The sequence below is a fragment of the Rhinoderma darwinii genome, chromosome 1, assembly GCF_050947455.1.
Source record: "Rhinoderma darwinii isolate aRhiDar2 chromosome 1, aRhiDar2.hap1, whole genome shotgun sequence".
Taxonomy (NCBI): Eukaryota; Metazoa; Chordata; class Amphibia; order Anura; family Rhinodermatidae; genus Rhinoderma; species Rhinoderma darwinii.
In genome coordinates this window covers 195,934,387-195,949,262 of record NC_134687.1, presented here as the reverse complement: position 1 = coordinate 195,949,262, position 14,876 = coordinate 195,934,387, and positions in this window count along the sequence as shown.

Below are 14,876 nucleotides of genomic sequence, written 5' to 3'. Positions count from 1 at the left end.
CAAGTGTCGGCTGCATGTTATAGCTGACACCCTGGGGTAATGACGGGAACTGAAGTTTGCTCTGATTCCCGCCATTAACCCCTTAAATGCTGTGGTCAAAAGCGATCGCTGCATTTAAGGTGTTTGCAGCTCATCGGCAACCCAGCATTGACATTGCCAGGATGCCAGTGACTACAAAGGCAACCAGAGGCCTAACACTGGCCTCCTGGTATGCCTAGTACGGAAGACTTTCAGGCCCCGACCGGAGGCGGGGTCTGAAAGGCTTCCGTAGCCGCCGGCAAGATGGCGCTGGCTCAGGAGCTGAGCCGGCGTCATCAGTGGTGAATGTCCTGCCATTAACCCCTTAGATGCAGTGATCGAAAGCGATAGGTAGTGCAGTGTATTAGAAAAATTATCTGACATTTGGAACTTCAAGTCCCCTAGTGGGACTAAAGAAAAGTGAAAAAAAAAGTGTAAACAAAGTAAAAATAAAAGTTGTTAAAAGTAAAATAAAAGTTTCAAGTAATAAAATCAAACACAATTGCCCTTTTTCCCTTATCAAGTCCTTTATTATTGAAAAACCAAAAATAAACCATACACGTTTGGTATCGCCGCGTCTGTAACGGTCTGAACTATAAAAATATTATGTTATTAATTCCACGCGGTAAACGGCATAAAAAAAACGTAAAAAGCAATGCCAGAATTTCAGTTTTTTGGTCACTTTGCCCTACACAATTGGAATAAAAAGTGATCAAAATGTCACATGTATACAAAAATTGTACCAATACTAACTACAGCTTGTCCTGCAAAAAAAAAAAAAGCCCTCAAACAGCTCCGTCGACAAAAAAATTACAAAGTTATGGTTCTCAGAACATGGCGACAGAAAAAAATACATTTTTTTTACAGAAGTAATTTTATTGTGCAAAAAGTTGTAAACATAAAAAAGTGCTATAAATTAGGTATCGCCGGAATCTTACTGACCCGCAGAATAAAGTTAACATGTAATTTATAATGCATGTGAAGGCTGTATAATAAAAAAATAAATAACTATGCCAGAACTGCTGTTTTATGGTCACCTTGCCTCCAAAAAAATAAGATAAAAAGTGATCAAAAATTCGCATGTACCCCAAAATGGTACCAATATTAACTACAGCTCGTCCCACCAAAAAAAAAACAGACCTCATACCACTACGTCTATGAAAAAGTTAATTAGTTAAGGCTCCAATATGTCAGTAAAGAAAAATATGCAGTTGTGCCATCCCGAGGGGAATAGGGGTGATTTATCAAGGCCCTAAAATTAGGGAACCAGGAAGGCAGGGCCCAAACATAACTGCTGGAAGCGAGGGTGCCCGTATTATATCAGGACAACACTTCCCAGCAAAATTCCTCAAACTGCAAAGGTGCGAAGTGAGGACCAAAAGAGGGTAAGAAAGGACACCATTTATCAGTGCGACACTGGCCTATGCAGAAATAATTGCCACACAGCGTAACAAATATCTATGGATTATTTTATTGTTTTTTTACCCCATTATTATACCACCGTACTATGTCCCTGATGTACTGTGCCCAGCTTACATGTACCCCCACATTATAAACTAAAATACAGGTAAAACTCCAAACAAAACTACTACCAAGCAAAATCCACGCTCCAAAGGCCACAAGGCGCTACCTCCCTTCTGAACCTACAGAGTGCCCAAATAGCTGTTTACTTCCACATATATCACATCGCCGTACCCGAGAGAACCCTTTTGACAATTTTTGGGGTGTGTGTCTCCAGTGGAATGGCATATCTAGGGAAAAATTAAAATTTTTACTTTGCATCATGCACAGCGCAATCATTTATGGAAAAGACCTGTGGGGTGAAAATGCTCACTACACCCCTTAATAAATGCCTTGAGGGGTGTAGTTTCCAAAATGGGGTTCACTTCTCAGGGGTTGCTTTTATTATTTCACATCAGAGCCCTGCAATTGGGAACCAATACATTGTAAGTCGCCAAATTAGGCCTCAACTTCGCATGTGCTCTTTCACTCCTGGTCCTGTTCAAATGTCCAGGCAAAATATTAGGGCCACATATAGGGTGATTCTAAAACCAGGAAACACAGCATAATAATTAGAGAGCTGTCTACTTATGGTATACCCAAGATGTGCACCACATATTGGCATATCTATGCAAAAAATCCCATTTTCACTCTGCAACATTAAGTGCACACTAATTTCTGCAAAACACCTGCAGGGTTAACATGCTCACTACACCCTTAGGTATATACCTTGAGGGGTGTAGTTTCCAAAATGGGGTCACTTCTTGTGGGTTTTCACTGTTTTGGTCCCACAGAGGCTTTGCAAATGCGACATAGCGCCCAGAAACCAATCCAGCAAAATCTGCATTCCAAAAGCCAAACGGCGCTCCTTCCCTTCTGAGCCCTGCCGTGTGTCCAAACAGCAGTTTCTGACCACAAATGGGATATTGCCGTACTCTACAGAAGTTGCTTTACAATATTGGGGTTCTTTTTTTCTTTATTTGTTGAGAAAATTAAAAATTGCGAGATTTTTTTTATTTTCATTGCCCAATTCTAATCAATTCTATGAAACACCTGTGGGGTCACAATGCTCACTACACACCTAGATGAATTTCTCAAGGGGTGTAGTTTCCAAAATGGTGTCAGTTTTTGGGCATTTTTACTGTTTTGGTCCCTCAGGGGCTTTGCAAATGTGACATGGCCTCCGCAAACCATTCCTGCTAAATTTGAGCTAAGCCCTGCTGTGTGTCCAAACAGCCGTTTATGAAGACATGTGGGGTATTGTTTTACTCGGGAGGAATTGCTTTACAAATGTTGCATGCTTTTTCTCCTTTAGTCCTTGTGGAAATGAGAAAAAATTAGATTTAGATTTAAATTTAGATTTTCATTTTTGCAGCCTACTTCCAAAAATTTCTGCAAAAAACCTGTGGGGTCTAAATGCTAAGTATACCCCTAAATAATTTCCTTGAGGGGTGTCGTTTCCCAAATGAGGTGACTTTTGGGGTCCACTGTTTTGGCACTACAAGAGCTCTTCAAACCTGACATGGTGCCTAAAATATATCCTAATAAAAAGGAGGCCTCAAAATCCATTAGGTGCTCCTTTGCTTCTGAGGCCAGTGCTTCAGTTCATTAGCACACTAGGACCACATGTGGGAATCCGGGCAATAAATATTGAGTGGTGTTTCTCTGGTAAAACCTTCTGAGTTACAAAAAAAAAATTGATTAAAAATGAATTTCTGCAAAAAAAAAAAAAATTTGTAAATTTCACCTCTACTTTGCTTTAATTCCTGTGAAACGTCTAAAGTGTTAAGAAATGTTCTAAATGCTGTTTTGAATACTTTGAGGGGTAAAATTTTTTTAAATGAGGTGACTTATTGGGGGTTTCTAATATATAAGGCCCTCAAAGCCACTTCACAACTAAAATTTGAGAATTGCTGCTAAAGTTCTAAGCCTTGTAATGTCCTAGAAAAATAAAAGAATTTTCAAAAACAGATGCCAATCTAAAGTAGACATATGGGGATGTTAATTAGCAACTATTTTGTGTGGTTTAACTGCCTGTCTTACAAGCAGATACATAAAAATTGTGAAAAATGCTAAAAAAAAATTCTACATTTTGGTGTTTTTCACAAATAAACACTGAATTTATCTAGCAAATTTTCCATTAACCTAAAGTCCAATATGTCACACAAAAACAATTTCAGAATCGCTTGGATAGGTAAAAGCATTCCGAAGTTATTACTACATAAAGTGAAAATATACTATAGTTGCTATGCTAGCAAGTAGCTTTCTTTGTCAGCAGAGGACCAATAATAATTCCTACATATTTTAATAGGCAACTTTTTTCTAAGAAAACTTACTGCACATTTCTACATAAGGCCAAATAATTTTTTTCTCATGAATGCTGTATTTTAAGACAAATCCAGTGGCATTGTGTGTTAGAACTAGCTTTAGTTATAGCATACCCTAAATCCCCCGTTATCTCAAGTCAGTAGTCATTAGAACCCACATTTATTATCCAGAAGAAACAGGTAAGATATTTTTCTGAGCTCCATTCCTGCATAGATAATATGTAAACAAATAATAAAGCTGTGATCTGGTTGTTTTAATACAGTTGATTTTGTAAAAGGTTCTGTCCACGTTGTAATAAAAAGGGTTTTGGCTTGAATTTTTAGCTATCTCCCACTCCAAAAAGTAGACTTCACAAAATGTATGTGGCAGGGAAGGTCATTGGCAGAGTCTTCTTTCTCTTGGATCTTTATTCATGGGCCATATCTGCAACTTGAAATTAACAGAAAATGAAATGATTGGTGCATCAGCCCACTCTCATAAGATATATAAATATGACAATTTAGCCATTCATGCTTCAAATAGAAGATTAGTCGTGAAGAATCTATTTGATTTCTGTGGCAATTGTGGAAAAATGCTAAAAATTCTTTGCTAAAGCTGGCCATATGCTTTTGATTTTGGATGGCCAAAAGTCCAGATTTACATAGATCATTTTCTGCCAACTGTCATCACCTTTCATTACAGCAATGAGCATGAGAGACGAGCTGACGGCAGATATTTGTGAAAAAGTTCAACTGCTGGTAAGATTTTTTCGGTTGTTATTCAGTCTTGTAAAGATGTTCATACAAAACTACAGATCTGCATCCCATCATTCAAATCCCAGACACGGCCAAAGATCAAGACAGGGATCGATCTGAAATTTGTAATTTTAACTTATGGAGTTATCGTCTAAAATGACAAGTTGTTAAAAAAATGGCCATCTGATATTAATAATAATCTATCTATCTATCTATCTATCTATCTATCTATCTATCTATCTATCTATCTATCTATCTATCTATCTATCTATCTATCTATCTATCTATCTATCTATCTGTCTATCTATCTGTCTGTCTGTCTGTCTGTCTGTCTGTCTGTCTGTCTGTCTGTCTATCTATCTATCTATCTATCTATCTATCTATCTATCTATCTATCTATCTATCTATCTATCTATCTATCTATCTATCATCTTTCTATCTATCTATCTTTCTTTTTATTTATGTCTTATCTATCGCATGGAGATTAAGTCTGTGCACTTTATAAATAAACATGAAATATGTCAACTGGACTCCTCCAAAGAAGATGCTACGCTCACTGTTCAATTAGTTTTTATTTTTTTTTATCCAAAATCTTCTTATATTAAGTAACATTTCAAGAGGAATTATCACTTACTGGGAAACCTCATTAAGTGATTGGAGACCAAAATATAAAACCTTTTTTCAAATATATATAATTAGGAAAATAAAAAAATATCCTTTCAAATTTAATGATAAAACTCTGTCCCTTTAAGAACAGGACACGATTTAAATGGGTTGTCCGGGCACGGGGCAGTTTTTTATACTAATGACCTATCTACAGGATAGTTCATCAGTATATGATCGGTGGTGGTCCAACACCCAGACGCCGCACCGATCAGCTTCTCCAGCTGCCTTTGGGCACCAGATGCTATGCAGTGGTGGGTGCACAGATGGCTCCACACACTAAATAGCAGTCATGCAGGGTTACTGCAACTCTGTTCCTATTCACTTGAATAGAAGCAGAGCTGCAGTATTGCAGTACGGCCGCTATGCAGCGTGTGGAGCCATCTGCTTCTGGCACCAACCACTGCATAACATGCAGTGCTCGGAGGTAGCCGGAACACCTGATCGGTGCGGGGTCTGGGTGTCGGACCCCACACCAATCAAGTACTGATGACCTATCCTGTGGATAGGTCATCAGTATGAAGAGCTGCCCCGTGCCCGGACAAACCATTTAAGTCGTGTCAGCCCCGTTAAGGGGTGCAGAGGCTGGGGTCGCACCTGGGCGCTGGAGCCTCCAATTGCCCTTCTACTCATAAGAGGACACCAACATTATCACTTATAGTTGGGGGGGCCCCATTACTATTTTTTTCATTGGGCCCTTGAGCTTTAACTTATTGTCGCATTGCAGAGGTTTGTGCATAGATTTGCTTTACTATGCGCTTTTTGTGCAAATATTATCATTTAGCGGCTTAGCTGTCATCTGTTACAAATACATCACGTACACAACTGTGATAAGTAACAGCTCATTTGTCAAGAGGAGGTTCTAGAGCTTTGCACCTGCTGTCACTGTTCATTATCATTCAGCTTGAAGCTGGTTCTAATTGAAAATAAAAACAGTCAAGGATGTTGCTTTGACAGTTATGTGCAAATATACTAATTATTTATTTTCTAATTATTATACACTGTACAAATGTTCACAGACGCAGAAAGAAATGGCTTTAGAAAATTGTCTATTATTTGCTCAGACCATTTGATGATGATGATGATCATGATGTTCAAAGCATGATGCACTATGATATATAATGTTTAGGCCAACCTCAGTAGTCAAAACATAAATATTAATATTAGTCCAAAAATGTTCTTGTTTTGTGTGTGATTCTCTGTTTAGTGATTATTATAAGAGAGGGTAAATTATAGTTGAAAGGTTATCAAACTCTTCTCTGTGAATATAACATATATGCAGGTTGACAGTACAGTGATTTTTAAAAGCTAAAATTAGAAAATACAGTACGGAAAGTAGGATACAAAGATAGTCCGCAGCTGCATTCCCCTCCTCCCCCTTCTTTCTTGTCTAGTATGTACTGTTTGACGCTAGACAGGAGGTTTCTTAACATTCACAGAACCTGTAGGAAAGGAAAGCAACAGACTGATATTAGTGTGACCCTCTAGTCTCCACAAAAAACAAACTAGCGATAGTAGAATAATTTTTTCCCTGGGCAAAGTCTGAGACAGCTCCCTGTGCAAGTCTGAGACAGCGGCAGCCATGTTGGATGGAAGAAAACGGGGACAGAGAACAAGGCAACGGAGAGAGAAGAGCCAATGGGATGGACACTAAGTTAAAAATCATTATACTATCGCTATTTTTTTTTTTGTAGGGACTAGTGTCACTTTACTTAAAAAAAAATCTATCACAATGTGTGATATATTCACGTGTACTACTGATTTATGCAAACAAGTACATTAGTCCTATAGAAATAAGGGTACAGTCACACACTGCAAAACAGTGCCAAAAATATGTGTATGATATAACTTGATATGTGTAAGCGGTAAAACCAGATGGCTGTTTTAACCATGCTCCAATAAAATGTACATTTAAAGAGGCTCTGTCACCAGATTATAAGTGCCCTATCTCCTACATAATCTGATCGGTGCTGTAATGTAGATAACAGCAGTGGTTTTTATTTTGAAAAACGATCATTTTTTAGCAAGTTATGAACAATTTTAGATTTATGCTAATGAGTTTCTTAATGCCCAACTGGGCGTGTTTTTACTTTTGACCAACTGGGCGTTGTACAGAGGAGTGTATGACGCTGACCAATCAGTGACCAATCAGCATTATACACTTCTCATTGTTCCAGCCCAGCTACTTTCAAAGCACAATCACACTGTAACAATGGACTGGAACAATGAGAAGTGTATGATGCTGATTGGTCACTGATTGGTCAGCGTCATACACTCCTCTGTACAACACCCACTTGGTCAAAAGTAAAAACACGCCCAGTTGGGCATTAAGAAACTCATTAGCATAAATCTAAAATTGCTCATAACTTGCTCAAAAATGTTCGTTTTTCAAAATAAAACCACTGTTGTTATCTACATTACAGCGCCGATCAGATTATGTAGGAGATAGGGCACTTATAATCTGGTGACAGAGCCTCTTTAATAAGCTTTAAAGGATTTGTCCGAGACGTTAAGAAATGAAATAAGCAGCTGGATATGTTAAAAAATTAAAAGAAACAAGAGACCACTCCAGCTATTCACTGGCCTCAACGGTTATTCTAGCATATGCTGCACGTCACCACTGAGGCCAGTGATTGGCTTAAGTGGTCATTTGGATGTACATCACTGCAGGACATGTAAACAAAGACAAGCAGGGACCGCCGAAGCATTGGCGCTGGAGCAGCAAGGGATATAACAGGTAAGTATTGTTTCTTTTTTTTTAATTTACAAGATATCTAGCAGACCATTTTATTTCTTAAATAGTCATACAAGCCTTTTAAGTAATGTGCTTGACCCTACTACTTTTTGCACATTTGCTCATGTGTGCCAACAACCTCTGTGCACTAAATCAAAACATTTGAAAAACTAGTTAAAATTCACTTCAGTTTTTGCCATGGTGGTTTTTTTGCTGTTAGCAGCTGCAGGTTACTTAATTAAAGAAAAAGTTCTAAGAAATATTCCTACAAGCGATAGTGTGGGGAATGGTTAAACATTTGGAAAATGTTTATACGTGTGTTTTTTATGCCATTGTTCTACCCAAAGGGGTCATCCAGCCACAGAAAAGTGCCACAGTCACGTGTCCCTGGAAGTCCTGTAGTTCTTTCCATTTTGAAGATGCACCAACACATATCCATGTGATATATAGCGGTCTTCCTCTCCCATTGTGTCGGCGTGTCATCAAAGCATGTGACTACTACTGGGCTACCACTGGGACAACGCAGAGGAAGTAAGCCAGCCTCCTTTTTCCACAGTGCTGTGTCGTACTGATATTTCCCAGTGCTTGTGCATTGTAATAGCTATCGTGGCAAAGATGCAAGATCACAGGGGAAAGAAGGGCATGACGCTCTAAAACTGCGAGTCCCGCCTAATACCCAGATGTTTTGTGAGCGGCTACAGTTTTTCATCAGTAAATAACGTGGTAATGGAATTTAGTGCAGACAGTGTTGTTATAAATGTGTTTAGATATATTTGTGTTTTTGTTTTTCAATGGATAGGGCCTTGTGTGTGTGTTTAAAATTTTTTGTGCAAACACTAAAAGTCAATCATATATATGAACATATAGTAAGACGCAGGTTGCAAGCTTGCGTATTTTGGCCAAAACATCAACTGATACCTCATGTTTTTCATGTATATTTATCGTACTTTGCGTGGTACACTTAGAAGGTGCTGGGCAGCCTTCCTGATCTCATGGTGCGCTACATGTAACCATGTGGCTAGCACACTTATAGAAGCAATATCTGTGTATATTTCGGCCAAAATATCAACTAATACCTCATGTTTATCATGGATATTTATCGTTTATCATGGATATCTTTACATGATGCAGCCAGGCCTTGTAATTTTGGGGGAGAGTAGTGTGTCAGTACTTTGTGTGGTACACTTTGAAGGTGCTGGGTAGGGCTCCTAATCTAATAGTATGGGTGTAACTAATAGTCTATATGCTAGAATGGTGCACTACAATTAACCATGATTGGCACACTTATAAAAGATATATCTGTGTGCAATGATAATACTAAAAAGCCACTCCCTCATGAATAGTAGGTGTAAGTGTGGCTGTTCATCAGTATTTTGCACCTGAGCAATCCCCCTCTATGTAGCATTGTGGTTTGTCTGCATCCTGCTGGGAACTGGTGTTTGTACCTGCCCTTGTATGATTAAGTATGGCCTTTTTCAGTGATTTTGAACATATAATAAGCCAGTAAAGAGCATTGCTTGACTTTGAGGCTTTTGTTCATACATTGTAAGCTTTAAATTTCCCTCACAGACAGGTTCACCAGGTCAGATCTAGATACATATGTAAGACAGTACGTACACAGCAGGATTCTAATGTTTAATTAAGTAACCTGCATCTGCTGACAACAAAAAAACATGGCAAAAAACGACAACTTGCCCCTCAAAAGTCAAGCCCTCATATGACTCTGTCGACAGAAAAATAAAAAAGTTATGGTTCTATGAATGCGACGGTAGAAAAAAAGAAATGGGAAAAATAAAAATTGTCTGTGTCTCCAAGGGGTTAAAATTAAAAAAACATTACTGTGAAGTCATTCCTCATCATGATCATGACACTACGAGGGTTTGCATTCATTTGCAACTAAAAACAATAACAGATGTGTTTACTGCACATACTGCAGGTGATTCTAACAAAAGAAAACCTTTGCCAAGACAAGATACAGATGAAATTAGCAACACTTACAAATAGGTGGTAAACAATCTTCACAGAATAGTTATTTAGGGTTTGTTTACACGGGGCAGATTATCTGTGGATTTTCCGCAACAGATTTAATTGTGGAAAATCTGCAGCGTATTACAGTAGCAGCAAAATGGATGAGATTTTCAGATTCTGCTGCAAAAAATCACAAATCTGAAAAAAAAAAACTTGTGGGTCCACTGAATCCTTATTGCTTCAACACCATGGTAAAGTAATACCTCTGTTGGACCATGTGGTAGCAGTGTTTTTGTGCATATTTTAACTATTTGTTGACCCCAAACCCTGCATTGTCAGATGTGGGCATATATACCCTCCTATTTTCTCTTTTCTAAACAATATTGACCACTGGTGCCTTCTGAAATTATATAACTGTGGCTAAATTATATGAATTAAAAAATGTTTTTAAATAATGTTGACCCTTGCTGCCTTCTGAATTTGTCTGAACGTGGCAACTCATTTTTTCTGTACAAGTTTAATGTTATTTGTTGATTTGCTTCCATTTAATTCCTCATATTGTGCTATAAATCAGGAACTGATATGCTTGAGAAAGAGGGTTTGCCCTGCTCTGACTTGCTAGCCTCTGGACCAGGTGAGACTGCCCCACCATAGTCCCAAAGGATCCTCCGGTTGACCCAGGATCTAACACGTTAATGGGCCCCAAAGGATCAACAGAGGACACTGTCTTTTGAAGTGGATTTAAACCACATGCCTTGCTGTTAGGGGAAATTGTCGTTGGATTTACTCACAAATAACTTTATTAACCCCTTCCTGACATCCACCGTATATATACGGCACACATCTGGTGCGGGGAGTATGGAGCGAGATCAAGGCCTAAGCCCACTCCATAGAAAGAGTGTGTCGGCTGTATTTTAGTGACCCTGCTAGTTTAACTCCTTAAATGCTGCGGTCAATAGCAACTGTAGCGTCTAAGTGGTTAGAAACAGTGAGGCGGCCCCCTGTAATGTTGCAACAGCCCCCCAGTAAAGCGAACGCAGGATGCTGATGGTTGGCATGGCAGCCTGAGGACCTGAGGAAGGCCCCACGTCTGTCATCTTTGTACTGTGTTCCCTAGGGGGACTAGACAAAAAAAGTTAAATACAGTAAAATGACGTTTATATACACTACCGTTCAAAAGATTAGGGTCACTTAGAAATTTCCTTATTTTTGCAAGAAAAGCACAGTTTTTTTCAATGAGGATAATATTAAATTAATCAGAAATACACTCTATACATCGTTAATGTGCTAAATGACTATTCTAGCTGCAAACGTCTGGTTTTTAATGCAATATCTACATAGGTGTATAGAGGCCCATTTCCAGCAACCATCACTCCAGTGTGCTAATGGTACATTGTGTTTGCTAACTGTGTTAGAAGGCTAATGGATGATTAGAAAACACTTGAAAACCCTTGTGCAATTATGTTAGCACCGCTGTAAACAGTTTTGCTGTTTAGAGGAGCTATAAAACTGACCTTCCTTTGAGCTAGTTGAGAATCTGGAGCATTACATTTGTGGGTTTTATTAAACTCTCAAAATGGCTAGAAAAAGAGAGCTTTCATGTGAAACTCGACAGTCTATTCTTGTTCTTAGAAATGAAGGCTATTCCATGCGAGAAAATGCCAAGAAACTGAAGATTTCCTACAACTGTGTGTACTACTCCCTTCAGAGGACAGCACAAACAGGCTCTAACCAGAGTAGAAAGAGAAGTGGGAGGCCCCGCTGCACAACTGAGCAACAAGACAAGTACATTAGAGTCTCTAGTTTGAGAAATAGACGCCTCACAGGTCCTCAACTGGCAGCTTAATTAAATAGTACCCGCAAAACGCCAGTGTCAACGTCTACAGTGAAGAGGCGACTCCGGGATTCTGGCCTTCAGGGCAGAGTGGCAAAGAAAAAGCCATATCTGAAACTGGCTAATAAAAGGAAAAGATTAATATGGGCAAAAGCACACATACATTGGACAGAGGAAGATTGGAAAAAAGTGTTTTGGACAGACAAATCGAAGTTTGAGGTGTTTGGATCACACAGAAGAACATTTGTGAGACGCAGAACAACTGAAAAGATGCTGGAAGAGTGCCTGACGCCATCTGTCAAGCATCGTGGAGGTAATGTGATGGTCTGTGGTTGCTTTGGTGCTGGTAAAGTGGGATATTTGTACAAGGTAAAAGGGATTTTGAATAAGGAAGGCTATCACTCCATTTTGCAACGCCATGCCATACCCTGTGGACAGCGCTCGATTGGAGCCAATTTCATCCTACAACAGGACAATGACCCAAAGCACACCTCCAAATTATGCAAGAACTATTTAGGGAAGAAGCAGGCAGCTGGTATTCTATCTGTAATGGAGTGGCCAGCGCAGTCACCAGATCTCAACCCTATAGAGCTGTTGTGGGAGCAGCTTGACCGTATGGTACGCAAGAAGTGCCCATCAAGCCAATCCAACTTGTGGGAGGGGCTTCTGGAAGCTTGGGGTGAAATTTTTCCCGATTACCTCAGCAAATTAACAGCTAGAATGCCAAAGGTCTGCAATGCTGTAATTGCTGCAAATGGAGCATTCTTTGACGAAAGCAAAGTTTGAAGGAGAAAATTATTATTTCAAATGAAAATCATTATTTCTAACCTGGTCAATGTCTTGACTATATTTTCTAGTCATTTTGCAACTCATTTGATAACTATAAGTGTGAGTTTTCATGGAAAACACAAAATTGTCTGGGTGACCCCAAACTTTTGAACGCTAGTGTATATATAAACATATATATGGATAAATGGAGTAAAAAGTGATCAAAAAGTCTTATGTACCCCAAAATAGTACTAATAGAAACTACAGCTTGCCTCTCACAAACATAAGTCCTAATACTACTCAATTAAGGAAAAAAACTGTAAAATATAAAAAAATATATATTTGGTATCACTATACTCGTTTTGACCTGCAGAATAAAGTTGACATGTTTTTTTTTTCTATTCCACCTCACAAATAATTTTTTCCTGTTTCCCACTACATTTAATTGTACAATAAATGGTGTTGTGAAAATCTACAACATCCCCTGCAAAAAATCCAAGCCCTTATATGGCAATATCGATGGAAAAAATAAGAAAGTTACGGCTTTTGGAAGGTGGGGACTAAAAAAACGAAAGTGAAAATACGAAAAATGAATGCGACGGGAAGGGGTTAATGTTATGACCTGTATGCACAATGATAACAGTATAACTTAGCTCAAAAAATATATACTTATGGTCCGCTCACCGTACACTTTAATCCAGAACACCACTCTTGTATTACATCGGTTCTTCGGACGAAAAATCTACGTCCATAGCAGATGATAATGCACAAAAGTAAGGTATTGCCCGGCACACGATTCAAGTAAAAACTAAATTCCATTATTTAATCAAGTTAAAAGAATAACTAAAAATTTCCCAGGAAACTATGCTTATGCGTTTGGAACCAACAGTTTTCCTATGGTATGGGTCAGAATTTTAACCAGGTGCATGGAAACACGTGACACATTAGCAGTTCTTGCTAATGTCTTTGCAGAACAATTAGACAATAAACAGGTATGAGAAACACATGCATGTAGTGCTTCAGCTATTACAATAGAACTATATATGACATTACAAAACATGAAACTGAAAAATCCATGTATATGAAACAATAGATGAAAAAATATATATATATTGATAGTAAAAAATAACATATACTATTAGGGAATGGCCAAAAATAATTGCCAATGGTCTAAAATGAATAATGGGCTAGACAATTTGGTTGCTAATAAATGTACATCCGATCTGTTCTATAATTCAATCCCTCAGGAAAACGTCCATCTTCAGAATTCACAAGACTTCTCTGTTTAGTAATAGTTTTCGCCAATCCCCACCCCTTCTTGGTGTGTGTATCTTTTCTAAAGTTAAGGCTGGCAAATGTGCTGTGTCTCCCTGATGAGCAACTCAAAAGTTTTTTGAAGCTCCGGAAACGTTGCGTTTCCTTGGTTTGTGTAAGTCTGCCAAATGTTCACCCATCCGTTTCTTAAAAGCTCTTGTAGAGCATCCTATATATTGTAGCTTGCAAGCACTGCACTGAACCAGATACACTACATGGGTGGTGTTACAGTTCATAAAGGAGCCTGTATTGTACTGTTGACTATTAGCATATGACTGAAATGAAGACGTATTCCACATAAAAGAACATAACACACATCGTGGCTTGGAACATTCGTAAGAGCCTTTTACCATAAGTCAGGATGAATTATGTTTAATGTGTGCCTTAGAAAAATCACTAGGGGAGAGCAAATTTCCCACCGTGGTTGAATTTTTGGCCACAAATCTACAGCCTGTGGTAAGAATTTATTTTAAGGAGTTATTCTTATGCTGAACAAGTAAATGCTTTTTAGCAAGCCCTATTGTCTGATCATAATTAGCACTGTATTGTGTTGAAAATACTAAATTTACATTGTCTGGCATATCAGAGTTAACTTTATGGGAATACAGATAATGGTGTCTACCCTTGGAATTAGCAATAGATTTGGCCCTATTAAGAATAGAGGATGTGTAACCCCTGGCCCTCAATCTACTATCAATCATATTACATTCCAATAAATAATGCTCGTGATGTGAATAGCTACGTCTAGCTCTAAGGTACTCTTCGATTAGTAAATTTTTAATTACATGTCTAGAAAGGGAGCTAGCACAGAGTTACCTGCAACAAGCTTCCTGTACATTGCATGTGCCACATGCCTGCCAGATATCTCCTGCCAATAATGCATCCAAAAATGGAATGGAGACCATATTAAAGTCAAATGTAAAAGACATGTTGTCCATATTATTATTGATATAATTATCATACTCTGGTATGGGTGTCTCGGGACCATCCCAAACGATTCAAATATTGTCTTTGT